Source organism: Pan paniscus, chromosome 18 (genome assembly GCF_029289425.2).
Source record: "Pan paniscus chromosome 18, NHGRI_mPanPan1-v2.0_pri, whole genome shotgun sequence".
In the NCBI taxonomy this organism is placed as follows: domain Eukaryota; kingdom Metazoa; phylum Chordata; class Mammalia; order Primates; family Hominidae; genus Pan; species Pan paniscus.
Genome location: NC_073267.2, coordinates 28,678,736 through 28,692,645, shown reverse-complemented (window position 1 = coordinate 28,692,645; position 13,910 = coordinate 28,678,736). Strand labels below are relative to the sequence as shown.

Genomic DNA, 13,910 nt, shown 5'->3' with positions numbered 1-13,910 from the left:
TTAACAGAGTCTCGGTCTGTCACCCAGGCTGGAGTGCAGTGGCGCAATCTCGGCTCACTGCAAGCTCTGCCCCCGGGGTTCATGCAATTCTCCTTTCTCAGCCTCCTGAGTAGCTGGGACTACAGGCGCCCACCACCACACCCGGCTAATTTCTTGTATTTTTAGTAGAGATGGGGTTTCACCATGTTGGCCAGGATGGTCTCGATCTCCTGACCCCGTGATACGCCTGCCTCGACCTCCCAAAGGGCTGGGATTACAGGCGTGAGCCACCGCACCCGACCAGATTGTTCTATATTTTGATGGTTCTATATTTTGATAGAGATTTGCATTGCACCGGTGAATGAATTTTGTCAAAACTCATCAAATGATACACTTAAGATCTGTGAATTTCATTATATGCAAATTTTACATTTAAAAAATTATGGACAAAAGGCGAGCTCTTCTAGTTGGTGACATGCATGCTGAAGTATTAATCCCAGCACAGGCATTTGAAGATGAAAGCCATTGAATTGTACACTTTACATGGGTGAATCGTATGGTTTATGAATTATATCTTAATAAAGATGTTTAACAGTGTTAATATAGGCCAGCATGCCTGTAAGCCTAACACTTTGGGAGGCCGAGGCTGGTGGATTGCTTGAGCCCAGGAACTTGAGACCAGCCTGGGCAACATGGTGAAACCCTGTCTCTTCAAAAAATACAAAAAATCAGCTTGGTGTGGTAGCACGTGCCTGTGGTCCCAGCTACTCGGGAGCCTGAGGTAGGAGGATTGATTGAGCCTGGGAAGTCGAGGCTGCAGTGAACTGTGATAGCACCACTGCACTCCAGCCTGAGTGACAGAGTGAGCTCCTGTCTCAAAATAAATGCATACAATAAATAGATGAATAAAAACGTTTATGTAGATATGCTACCAAAAGCATGACTCATAAAAGAACAAAATTGACAAATTGCTCTTCATCAAAATGTAATACTTCTGATCGTCAAATGACACCATTAAGAAAATAAAAAAAGAGAAGCCGCAGACTGAAAAAATATTTGCAAATTATCTATCAAATACAAGCCTTGTATCCAGAATTTATAAACAACTTTCAAAACTCAATAATAAGAAAACAAACTAGTCGCTGGGCGTGGTGGTCCACGCCTGTAGGCCAGCTACTCGGGAAGCAGAGGTGGGAGGATCCCTTGAGTCTAGAAGTTGGAGGCATCAGTGAAGTTATTTAATATGATCACACCACTGCACTCCAGCCTGGGCAATAGAGCAAGATTCCATCACACACACACACACACACACACACACACACACACACACACACAAGATTCCCAAGTTCTGCAACAAGAAGTCAGCTTGGGGAGACAGCAGAGGACAGTCAACCTTCTGGAAGTCACCAGTACGGATGAAAGTCTCAGGGACCCCCTTAACAGTTAGGATTAGACCAGACCCTGGATTTCCACTCAGCTCTCTGGTAGGGAGGGTTCCCCATAATGACAGAGATTAACTTTCTCACCAGCCTTGTCTCTGGAGACACAGCGCTGGGCTTAACTTCATGTACTAGTAAAATCGGGAGGCGTTTCCTGCATCCAAGACAATTGTTGTCAGGGAAAAATGTATCCCTATTACATCCGATTTACGTATTGGAGTTACAGGTAATTTCAACTTATAAAGGGGTTCATGAATAGGAAAATGTCCTGGTACTTAAAAGTGCAAGTTTGGCCCTGCATGGTGGCTCACGACCGTAATCCCAGCACTTTGGGAGGCCAAGGCGGGAGGATCACTTGAGGTCAGGAATTCGAGACCAGCCTGGCCAACATGGTAAAACCCTGATTCTACTAAAAATACAAAATTAGCCAGGCGTGGTGACGTGCGCCTGTAGTCCCAGCTACTCAGGAGGCTGAGGCAGGAGAATCACTTGAGCCCGGAAGGCAGAGGTTGCAGTGAGCCGAGATCATGCCACTGCATTCCAACTTAGGTGACAGAAAGAGACTCCATCTAAAAAATAAATAAATAAAATAAAAGTGCGAGTTTGGACAACTCTCATTCAGACCCATTTCAGTCTTTTTAAGAGCTAGCCTTCCCTACCCAAAGTGTTGGAGCACAAGAGAAAGCCTTGGGGTCTTCTCTACCTGCCTTATCTATGGGCCTGTGTGCTCAATATCAGAATGCTCACAGCTCCAGAATGTCTTTCATACTTCTTTGCCTTGTGTAGAACTTTTTCCTTTTCTGTCCACCTGGTGAACTCCTATTCATCCTTCAGTACCCTGCTGACACTGCCCCTCATCTGGGCATGAAAGTGTACAGGAGCCTTCTTGGATTCCTTCTCCTATGATAGACACAGTGTTATCTTTTTCTGCATTCCCACTGATCTGCACATGCAGCCCCAAGCTCAGACTGGCTTTCTCTCTGGATGTACGACACGCCATAGGAATTTGTTGTTTCAAATACAATTAAGTCTGGTGCCAAGGCCTCAAGCCCCAGAGTACAATAAATTGCTCTCAGTGGTTGTCTGGATTCTCTCTGTGCCTACAGAGAACCAAAGGGGGAAACAGAGGATAGGGGATGGGGTGTCCTACACAGCACAGACACTTAGAGAGGGCCCTCTGTCTCCTATCTGCAGCAGGCAACACAGTGCAGTATTTTCCAATTCCATCTGGTCCTGGAAGGTGGGTGTCCTCGCTACTCCTTCCCAGGTTGGGCAAAGGCACCTGGCAGTGGCTGGGGGGGTGCAACCTCCCTTATAGCGTCATGCAGTTACTCCTGCTAGGGTCCTGGCGCCTCTCTGGGCACTTTGAGGCAACACAGCATTGTCACACCCTCCAAAATGCCCCCACCCCCATCATCCCAGTTTGGGGGATGCTTCCACAACTGAGGCCCCAGCTTTGGCTCATGCCCCTCAGGCAACTTCTTCTGTTCGCTTCCTCCCTAGGAGGTTTCACTGGAAACACAAGATTGGCCTGGCAGTCCTAGGAGAGGGACCAAGGGATGCTGCGGCCAGACACTTTCTTGCTAACACCCTATTTCTCCTAGATCAGCACTTACCTCACTCGTGATATTTCAGTCATTTATTTTCTGGCCTGGGCCTTCCTCTGAACTGTGAATCTTTTGATGCCAAGGAATGTCTCACCGACCTTGGTCTCCAAAAGGCCAAGTGTGGGCTTTCTAACTGGGGCTCTGCGGGCCGGGGGCAAGTTTTTTCTTTTTTGGGGGGAGGGCAGGGGTGGAGGCAAATTTTTAAAGCCTCTCTGAGCCCATTTTCTTGCCTATAAAATGAGGACTGCAATAATACGGATCTCGTTAGTAGTATTTTTGGGATGAACTAAGCCAATGCATGTTAACCCTTTAGAACAATGTCTAACATGTATTAATAGCATAATTCATGTTAGCTGTCATTATTACTTTTTATTTCCATCACTGTTACTTGTAGTGGATGTTTGGTTGCCTACCAAGTAGTCATTCCAACTCCTTTTTTCCACTATAGAGACTGAAAATGCAAGGTACTCACCTCCCCAGGCTCCTTACAGCTGGGGGGTGGATGACCTAATCTTGGGCAATGGAGCTTGAATGAAGGTGTGCAAGGAGGCTTCTGGGAAAGATTTTCCTCTCTGATAAAAAGAGAGAGACAGAAAGAGATTTTTGGACATTGTCTTGGAGGCAGGAGATACTTGGAGCTGTGGCAGCCATCTTGCAACCATGAGGACAGAGCCAAGGATAAAAGCCAACATGCTGAAGATGTCAGAGCAGGGGCCTTTATAAGATCATTGAGTTTCTGCCCCAGCCCTGGAAACTCCTACCTTGGAACACTTTGCTAAATTCGATCTGAAATGCCTTTATTAGGAAAGCCATTTTTAATTGGGTACACTGGGATTAGTAGCTGAAAGTACTCGGAAATTTACAGTGGGTAACTGTTGAAAGAAAGTAGCCGGGTCAGGATGGAAATCCTGAACTCCCAGACTCAGATGAGAACAATAGCTGGCTGCCGACTGAGGCCACGGATGGGTGATGCTTCTTGGTCTACTAATAGGTGCTTGGCCTCATGGGCAGTTCCGCAGTCTGTCTGTGGAAAAGAGAGTGAGTACATGAAAAAAAATACAGCAAAAAGGAAGAGAAAGAAGACAGGGAGAGAGGAATCATTCACAAGTGAATGACCCCAAATCCTCAGGCTTCATTTCTGCTGGCACAACCTTGTTCATTTGCTCTGGGACATCCCATCATCAAATTGTAACATGGTTTCAATCCACTGTGGGATGGCAGAGAAACTACGGCATATCATCTAACCTGGTTTCATCAGTATTTCTAACTTAGTTTTTGGCAGGTTATTCATTCTCTTGTGTTGGAGACACTGTCTCTCTGTGTTGCTGAGAAAAGGGGGGATGGGGCTATGCTTCTCTTATTTCTGGTTAATTTTGTGGCTAGAAAAAATTTCGTGGGAAAGACTAATGCACAACATATTTTTACCACATCAACTACCGGTCCCATCATGATGCAGGATGTTGCAGGAATCACTGATGTGCACCTTGTACAGGTTGATGTAATGCTTACCTCTTGGTTTGCAGGTCAAAAACAAGCTAGAAGTGAGGAGTGGTGTCAATACATTTTAAGGCCGAGTGCAATGACTCACGCCTGTAATCCCAACACTTTGGGAGGCTGAGGCAGGCAGATTATTTGAGGTCAGGAGTTCAAGACTAGCCTGGCCAACATGGTGAAACCCCGTCTCTACTAAAAGTACAAAAATTATCCAGGCATTGGTGGCGGGTGCCTAGTCCCAACTACTCAGGAGGCTGAGGCATGAAAATCACTTGAACCCAGAAGGCGGATGTTGTAGTGAGCCGAGATGGCACCACTGCACTCCTGCCTGGGTGCCAGAGTGAGACCCCATCTCAAAAAAAAAAAAAAAGAAAAAAAAGTTTTAAGGCTATGATCACTCTCCCAGAGGCAAGAAATATCATTTCTCAACCCCAATGAGTGCTCTCTTTCCTCATGTCATCACATTTCTTTATATATGACTGTAGTTCATCACTGGTACTGATCCTCCCCTTCCAGTATCCTTCTCTTTTGGGCCACTCTACTCAAACCATGCTTTCTGGGGTCAACTATGACAGTGTCACCAAACACAAAGCCTTTCTTTTCCCAGTTCTCATGCAATCTTTTTCTCTCTGCAGCTGTTCATTCTTCATGAAATGCTGTCTTCTGTTGATTTCCAAGATTCCATACCTACCCTCCTGGTTTCTCCTGACCTCTCTAATCACCTCCTCTCACTTCTCATCCTGCCCTCTAAATGTAATCATTCACATCCTCTCCTTTTTCCTCTAACATTCTTCTGGTTCTGCTCATTTATAAACTTACTTTTTCCCTTCTTGGGTACATGACCACCATCAAAGCTTCCACAATACATAAATATATATATTCAGTGAATGTTTCCCCTGGATCTATTCTGGCCCTGTCCAATCCGATTTCCCAGATGGAACCTCTGTGAGCATTGGGTGTGCATTCTTCCAGACCTGGTACAAGCAGACACATCATTCCATAGTGTGATGATTTTGTTTTGGTTTTATTTTGTTTTGTAGAGACGTGGTCTCCCTATGTTGCCCAGGTTATTCTTGACCTCCTGGGCTCAAGCAATCCTCCCACCTTGGCCTCCCAATGTGCTGGGATTACAGCCATGAGCCACTGCACCCAGCCCATAGCATGGCGTTGACTACAGTTCTGCGTTGGTCATTTAAAGTCTCCACATTTAGCCCTGTCCTTTCTCCCATGCCCTAGTATTTTATTTATTTATTTATTTATTTATTTATTTATTTATTTATGAGACAGGGTGGTCTCACTCTGTCACCCAGGCTGGAGTGCAGTGGTGCGACATCGGATCACTGAAACCTCCAGCTCCAGGTTTCAAGTGATTCTTCTGCCTCAGCCTCCCAAGTAGCTGGGATTACAGGCACCTGCCACAACGCCCAGCTAATTTTTGTATTTCTAGTAGAGATGGGGTTTTGCCATGTTGGCCAGGCTAGTCTCAAACTCCTGACCTCATGTGATCCGTCTGCTTCGGCCTCCCAAAGTGCTGGGATTCCAGGCGTGAGCCCCCCGACCTGGCCCATGCCCTCGTGTTTCATGATCCACACCTTGAGCATGTTCTCTCACACCTCTTGCCCTCAGAATGCCTAGGGCAAAGTCATTGTCTCTCGCGCGCTAACTTCTGTGCTTGGACGGTGTCACCATCCAATTAAGCAAGCTGGAAATGATGTTGTCATTGTTGACTTCCCTCTCTGTCTGTCTCTCTTTCCCATTCTCGCTTGTGAAAGACAGTCACAGCAGCCATGGGCTGTGCACTCTGCTTCTTTTTTTATTTCCCAGCTTTTAGGTTTTGGGGGTACCTGTTCAGGCTTGTCACATGGGTAAATGGTGCGTCGCTGAGGCTTGGGGTACAAATGACCCCATCACCCAGGTACTGAGCATAGTACCCAATAGGAAGCGTATCAACTCTTGCCCCCTCCTACCAACCTCCCTCTAGAAGTCCCTCGTGTCTATTGTTCCCATGTTAATGACCATGCATGTTCAATGTTTAGCTCCCACTTATAAGCGAGAACATGCAGTATTTGGTTTTCTGTCCCTGTGTTAATTCACTGAGGATAACAGTCTCCAGCTGCATCCATGTTGCTTCAAAGGACATGATCTCATTCTTTTTTATGGCTGCATAGTATTCCACGCAGTACCCTCCACTTCTGTGTTCATTTTCACATCTGGCTTATTTCCCACTCCTTGCTGCTTCTGCCCTGGTCCAGCCCCATCCTCCTCTCACCTGAAGTAAAGCTATATCCTCCAAGCTGCTTTCCCTGTTTTTTGTTGCTTGTGACATCCTCTGTATGTCGCCTACTGTGAGGAAAAAGCAACTCCATTTTGGATGCAGATCCACCATGTTGACTTAAGATTCACCACAGTTGCAGGAATGCCTCTAAGATTTCTACTTACTGCAAAGCCTGCCCTTTGGTCAAAACAACCTTGATGTTATTGTAAACACATGCTAATCATAAATCCTGCCCTTAGGCAATTTCCCTATGGTATATAAGCCCTGGTCTTGGGGCTGGGAGGTAGCAGCACAGGGGACTACTATTTCTCAGCCACTGGATACGTGGCTTCTCTTCACAAGTCCCAGTTAAATGGTTCTTTCTAGGAAGCCACGGCTCCAGCCTATAATCCCAGCACTTTGGGGGACCATGGTTGGAGGATCACTTGAACCCAGGGCTTTGAGGCCAACATGGACAACATAGTGAGGCCGTTTCTACAAAACATTAAAAAAAAATTAGCCAGGTGTGGTGTGTGACTTGTAGTCCCGGCTACTCGGGAGGCTGAAGTGGGAGGACTGCTTGAGCCCAGATGGTTAAAGCTGTAGTGAGTTCTGAGCACATCACTTCACTCTAGCCTGGGTGACAGAGTAAGCCCCTGTCTCTAAAAACAACAACGACAACAACAACAAAAATTTGTCTCTGAAAAACTGGGTTTGTCAGCCTCTTTCTTCAACCTCTCAGCTTCCTCGGCCTCTGGGGTAGGTTTGTACTGACCTCCCACTGTGTATCACTGGCCAGTTATCATCGCACTTCTTCTTGCCTCCTGATTAATTCAGGCTGCAATGGCCCACACATGCCTGGAGAATGAATCAGGGTTGACTTAGGCCAGAAATAACAATCCCACTTCCCTTTCACGGATTCTGACTTGCCCAGGCTTCCTTGCAGTAAGAGGTGCTGATGTGATTCAGTTTTGGCCAACAAGATCCACAGGGGAAATCTGGGAAGAGGCCCATGAAGAGAAAGACCTCTTGCCCTACCTCTTCCCTAGCACCATCATTTTCATCTGTGGCACTGAACACCTGTAAGGCCTAGCTCCAGACTTACCTTTCCTCCAACATGACCCACTTATGTTGCCAGTCACTTCTTACCTACCTTATGCTGGAGCTGGGGGTAGGAGCTTGGGAATTCAGGTCAGTTACATCATGTATCATAGTTGGTCTCCAAAGATGGCTCCACATGAAGCCACCTCCCAGTGTTCGTGTTCTTATGCAGCCCTCTCCACTCTGAATCTGCACTGGTCCTCTGAAATATGTTAACTCACAGAATAAAAAGATAATGATGCTGTGCTAGTCTGGGCCCAAGCCTGAGGAAGAACAAGATACTCTGATTTTATCCTCTCCGGAGCCCTGAGCCAGCGCACAAGAAACCCAACTGCCCTGAGACTGCCACGTTTTGAGGAAATGTAAGCTGACCACAAGGAGAGGCCACGTGGAGGAGAACTGAGACTCTCAGCCAACATGGACGACCAGGCTCCAATCTCATGATGTAGTATGAGCCATTCCAACCAGCCTCCACCCATTTGCGTCCCCTGAGTTGACACCACGGGAAGGAAAGATAAGCTGGGTAAGTTGGGGTGAAAATGTAACTGCAAATCATATCCTCTGTTCAATCTCAATAGCCTTCTCATTTTTTTTTTTTTTTTTTTTGAGACAGGGTTTCACTCTGTTGCCCAGGCTGGAGTGTGGTGGCAAAATCATGACACACTGCAGCCACAGCCTCCCAAGGCTCAGGTAATCCTCCCACGTCAGCCTCCCGAGTAGCTAGGACTATAGGCATGCACCACCATGCCTGGCTAATTTTTAAATTTTTTGTAGATACAGGATCTCCCTGTGTTGCACAGGCTGGTCTCAAACTCCTGGGCTCAAGGGATCCTCCCGCCTCGGCCTTCCACAGTGCTGGGACTACAGGTGTGAGCCGCTGCACCCAGCCAGCCTTCTCTTTCTTGCAAATGATTGCACTCTTCTGCAGCTTCACTTTGCTTACACGGGCCTCTCAGCCTGCATTACCTTTCCTCTGCATCAGTTATCCCATCCTCTAAAGCTAATCTGGAAAGCCCCCACTTCTATAAACCTTCCAGATGATGTCAACTCTGAAGAGTGGGTATTTGGACCAGCTCTGCAGCAAGTGTGTGCTTTTGCTCACTATGCACCTACCCTCCCTCTCTTGTTGTAACAGCACCCCAGTTTTGTTTGGATGAACTCCCCCCACCACCTTTTAGTGCAACTCTGTCAATCAAGTTGTCCATTAACTTGTGTTTCAAGTGGGACATAGAACCCGCCTGGGCCAATCAGTTGTTTCTCTCTCTCTCTCTCTCTCTCCTCTTACTCTTTCTCCAGTGCAAATCCTGAGAGGGTGACAGATAGCTGAAAATGGATGACAGCCTGACCAGACCTCCATAAGCTGCTGCTGGCAAGGTCTGCCAAGTTCTCTGGTCCACATTCAGTCCCAAACCTGAGGCTCCAGCATTTTCATTTGAGTCTACGAGCCACCCTGGAGCAGAGACAGTAATGCTCGCCAATGATTCCATTGTTCCCTTTCATTTCCCAGTGTTCTGGCATTTAGGGAAGATCTTGTGACTAGTTCTGACCAGAGATCCTAGAGTAGAAAGGACACATGTCACTTTCAGGCTGAGGCAGTAAAAACCCCCTGTGCAAACCCCCAGCCTCTTTCTTCCCCTGCCATGGTCACACCGACGAGGCTTCATGTTTCAGGGCTGCAGCCACCAGATGGTGGAACCTCCATTAGTCTGAGTGAAAGGAGGGCAGAGCCTCCAGCTGATCCACATGTGGTAGATTGCACTACCTAGAAATAATAATTTCGAGAATGTTTGCTATAGCAGCATGACCTAGACTGTCCTGAATAATATACACCAATACCCTTCCTACCCTTCCAATAAACTTTTTTTGCTCAGATTATCACATCAGTTTCTTGTACCTAAACCAGCTTAACTGATAAACTAACAGCACTTAGTAGCAATTTCTTTTTCTTTCTTTCTTTCTTTCTTTTCTTTCTTTTTCTTTCTTTCTTTCTTCTTTCTTTCTCTCTCTCTCTCTTTCTTTTCTTTTTTTTTTTGAGACAGGGTCTCACTCTGTCACCCAGGCTGAGTGTAGTGGTGCAATCTATGGCTCACTGTAGCCTTGAACTCTACAGTGGGCTCAAGCAATCCTCCCACCTCAGCCTCCCCAGTAGCTGGGACCACAGGCCTGTGAGCTCTGCAGCCTTGAACTTTGCAGATGGGCTCAAGCAATCCTCCCACCTCAGCCTCCCCAGTAGCTGGGACCACAGGCCTGTGAGCTCTGCAGCCTTGAACTCTGCAGATGGGCTCAAGCAATCCTCCCACCTCAGCCTCCCCAGTAGCTGGAACCACAGGCGTGTGCCACCACACGTTGCTAATTTTGGTATTTTTAGTAGACACGGGGTTTCACCATGTTGCCCAGGCTGATCTCAAACTCCTAGGGCTCAAGCGATCCTCCTGCCTCAGTCTCTCAAAGTGCTGGGATTACATGGGTGAGCCATTCCACCTGGCCAGCAATTCCTTTGTTGATTACACTTACTAATGTGCATTTATCTTATTTTTTCTTGCCAGCTGAGAGCAACCTGACCTAAGGCCTACGGAGATTCATCTTTGCATCTTACCACACTGCTGAGCACTTTCTTGATAAGATTTGTTAAGATGAATGTAAAAACTGAATGAAAATGAAATTTTTGTTTTGTTTTTAGAGACAAGGTCTCTCTTTGTCATCCAGGCTGGAGTGCAGTGGTGTGATCATAGCTCACTTCAGCCTTGAACTTCTAGACTCAAGCGATCCTCCCACCTTAGCCTCCCAGTAGGTGGGACTACAGGAATTGAATTCATTTTTTAAATTCAATGTTTGCATTCATCCTATCAAATAGTATCAAGAGCCTTATAAGTATTCATCAGTGTGTACCACCACCAGACCTAGCTAATTTTTAAATTTTCTGTAGAGACGGGGTCTTGCTGTGTTGCCCAGGCTGGTCTCAAACTCCTAGCCTCAAGTGAGCCTCCCACCCCAGCCTCCCAAAGTACAGTGATTAAAGACATGAGCCACTACGCCTGGCTGAAAATGAAAAACGTGGTGAGTCAACCAGTTACTCTCTTTTCAACTGTGGTTTTCTAATCCATTTTCAAGTGAGGTTTCTTTTTTTCTTTTTTTTTTTTTTTTTTGAGACGGAGTCTCGCTCTGTAGCCCAGGCTGGAGTGCTGTGGCACAATCTTGGCTCACTGCAACCTCTGCCTCCTGGGTTCAAGCGATTCTCTTGCCTCAGCCTCCCGAGTAGCTGGGATTACAGGCATGTGACACCACGATCGGCTAATTTTTGTATTTTTAGCAGAGATGGAGTTTTGCCGTGTTGGCCAGGCTGGTCTTGAACTCCTGACCTCAGGTTATCTGCCCACCTCGGCCTCCCAAAGTGCTGGGATTACAGGCATGAGCCACCATGCCTGGTCTCAAGTGAGTTTTAATTAAAAGAGATTTAAAAATATGATTGCATCTCTACTTTTATGATGACAGTGGCATATATATAATAATATCTATATGTTTCAATCAAATTGTAGTCATAACTTTAAAAAGCCTTATTAAATGACAAAGAGTAAAACACTGTGGAAACATCAGAACAGCAACAATATTCACCAAGCTCTTTATTTGCAACAGACACTCTATGTAGGGATTTTACTTTTTCATCCTCCAACCACACTCCATCCCTAATCCTGGTGTCTACATCTTATTGAAGACAAAAGAAGCAGCAGCAATTTGGAACTATTTGTTTATTGCTCCCAAAGGAATAAATAATTTCCAAATCATAAAAAGGGGGACTCAAAGGAGCTGGTAGACTAATAAAGAAGAACCATAGAGAGGAGGAAATTCTCCATTTTTGTCCATTTAAAAAGAAACACAACAGTTGGGTGCTCACACCTGTAATCCCAGCACTTTGGGAGGCCAAGGAGGGAGGATCACTTGAGGCCAGGAGTTTGAGACCTGCCTAGGCAACAAAGTGAGATCCAATCTCTACAAGAAATAAAAAATTAGCTGGGTGTGGTGGTGTGCACCTGTACTCCCAGATACTTGGGAGGCTGAGGCAGGACGATCACTTGTGCCCAGGAGTTTGAGGCTGCCGTGACCTAAGAGCACACCACTGTACTCCAGCATGGATGACAGAGTGAGACCCTATCTCTTTAAAAAATTCTTTTTTTTTTTTTCTGGGATGGAGTCTCTCCCGGTCACCCAGGTTGGAGTACAGTGGCGTGATCTTGGCTCACTGTAACCTCTGCCTCCTGGGTTCAAGCAATTCTCCTGTCTCAGCCTCCCGAGTAGCTGGGATTACAGGCGCCTGCTACCATGCCCAGCTAATTTTTGTATTTTTAGTAGAGATGGGGTTTCTCCATGTTGGTCAGGCTGGTCTCAAACTCCTGACCTCAGGTGATCCACCCGTCTCGGCCTCCCAAAGTGCTGGGATTACAGGCGTGAGCCACCGCGCCCGGCCAAAAAATTCATTTTTTAAATTCAATTTTTGCATTCATCCTATCAAACAGTATCAAGGGCCTTACAAGTATTCAGCAGTGTATACCAGCTTGGATGGCACAGCAAGACCCTGTCTCAAAAAAAAAAGAAAATGAAACACATGCAAAGTGGAAATGACTTACAACCTGCTCCCAGTGAGAGAAAGAGAGAGGGAGAGAGAGAAAGATAAATGTTACTGTTGGAATAATCTTTAAGAGCATGCGGTGTGGGGTATGTGCAAGAATCTAAATGTGTTACAGATCAGGGCTTCTCAAACATTCACACGCTCAGAATTCACCTGCAGATCTTGCTAAAATGCAGATTCCGCTTCAGTATGTCAGGGAGGGGCCTCAGTCAACTCCTTAGATGTCTCGAGCTCCCAGGGGGTGCTGAGGCTGCTGGAAGAGCAAGTGCAGAAAACTAATGGGATCAGAACGGCCAACACAATTCAAGAACTCTTCAGAAGCTTGGGTTGGGGTTTTGATGAGCTTGCCCTGAATTCAGCCTTTGATCAGTTCTCTTTAAAAGTCGGTTAGGAAATCACTGTTACCTTGTATCTTATCTGGAAATCACTTCTCTGGTAGCTTCACTATCTTTTTAGAAAAAGAGTCAAGAACACAGACGCAGGGGAAACAGAGGTCTGAAAAGCGAGAACAAGCGTAACGAGTTCTACACACTAAAACTTCTGTGCTTTACCGAGATTTAGTTTTAATTTTTGGCCACTTTTTCTAACAAGACTGGCTATGTGTTTGCTCAGGTTAGAGGACGTTAGAAGAAGGAAATTATAAGCGCTTAGGACTTCTGGTAGCCCGACAGAGGGGAAGAGATGGAAATAATACGAAAAGCTGACCCTAGAATGAAAAATTCACCACCGTCTTGGGGCATTTCTTGCAAAGGCAAAAAGCCCTAGAGTAGTCACTGTCCTCAAGATATCTTTGAGACAGAGTCCCACTCTGTTGCCCAGGCTGGAGTGCAGTGGTGCGATCTCGGCTTACTGCAACCTCTGCCTCCCGGGTTCAAGTAATTCTCCTGCCTCAGCCTCCCCAGTAGCTGGGACTACAGGCATGCGCCACCACGCCCAGCCAGTTTTCGTATTTTTTTAAATTTAATTTTATTATTATTATACTTTAAGTTTTAGGGTACATGTGCACAATGTGCAGGTTAGTTACATCTGCATACATGTGCCATGCTGGTGTGCTGCACCCATCAACTCGTCATTTAGCATTAGGTATATCTCCTAATGCTATCCCTCCCCCCTCCCCCCACCCCACAACAGTCCCCAGAGTGTGATGTTCCCCTTCCTGTGTCCATGTGTTCTCATTGTTCAATTCCCACCTATGAGTGAGAATATGCGGTGTTTGGTTTTTTGTTCTTGTGATAGTTTACTGAGAATGATGATTTCCAATTTCATCCATGTCCCTACAAAGGACATGAACTCATCATCTTTTATGGCTGCATAGTATTCCATGGTGTATATGTGCCACATTTTCTTAATCCAGTCTATCATTGTTGGACATTTGGGTTGGTTCCAAGTCTTTGCTATTGTGAATAGAGCTG

General features: G+C 46.1%; 1 protein-coding gene across 3 annotated transcripts in view; it reads right to left on the bottom strand.

Moving 5' to 3' along the window:
- Window positions 1–13,910, bottom strand: part of IL4R (interleukin 4 receptor) — a 95,076-nt gene that overhangs the window by 69,661 nt on the left and 11,505 nt on the right. Inside the window, exon 1 of one of the 3 annotated variants that reach the window (XM_063597402.1) lies at window positions 12,652–12,675. The exons of the other annotated variants lie outside the window; for them this stretch is intronic. The gene's annotated coding sequence lies outside the window, so the exon portion shown is untranslated. Of the gene's footprint in view, window positions 1–12,651; window positions 12,676–13,910 lie in introns of those variants that run through there. 3 annotated transcript variants of the gene reach the window in all.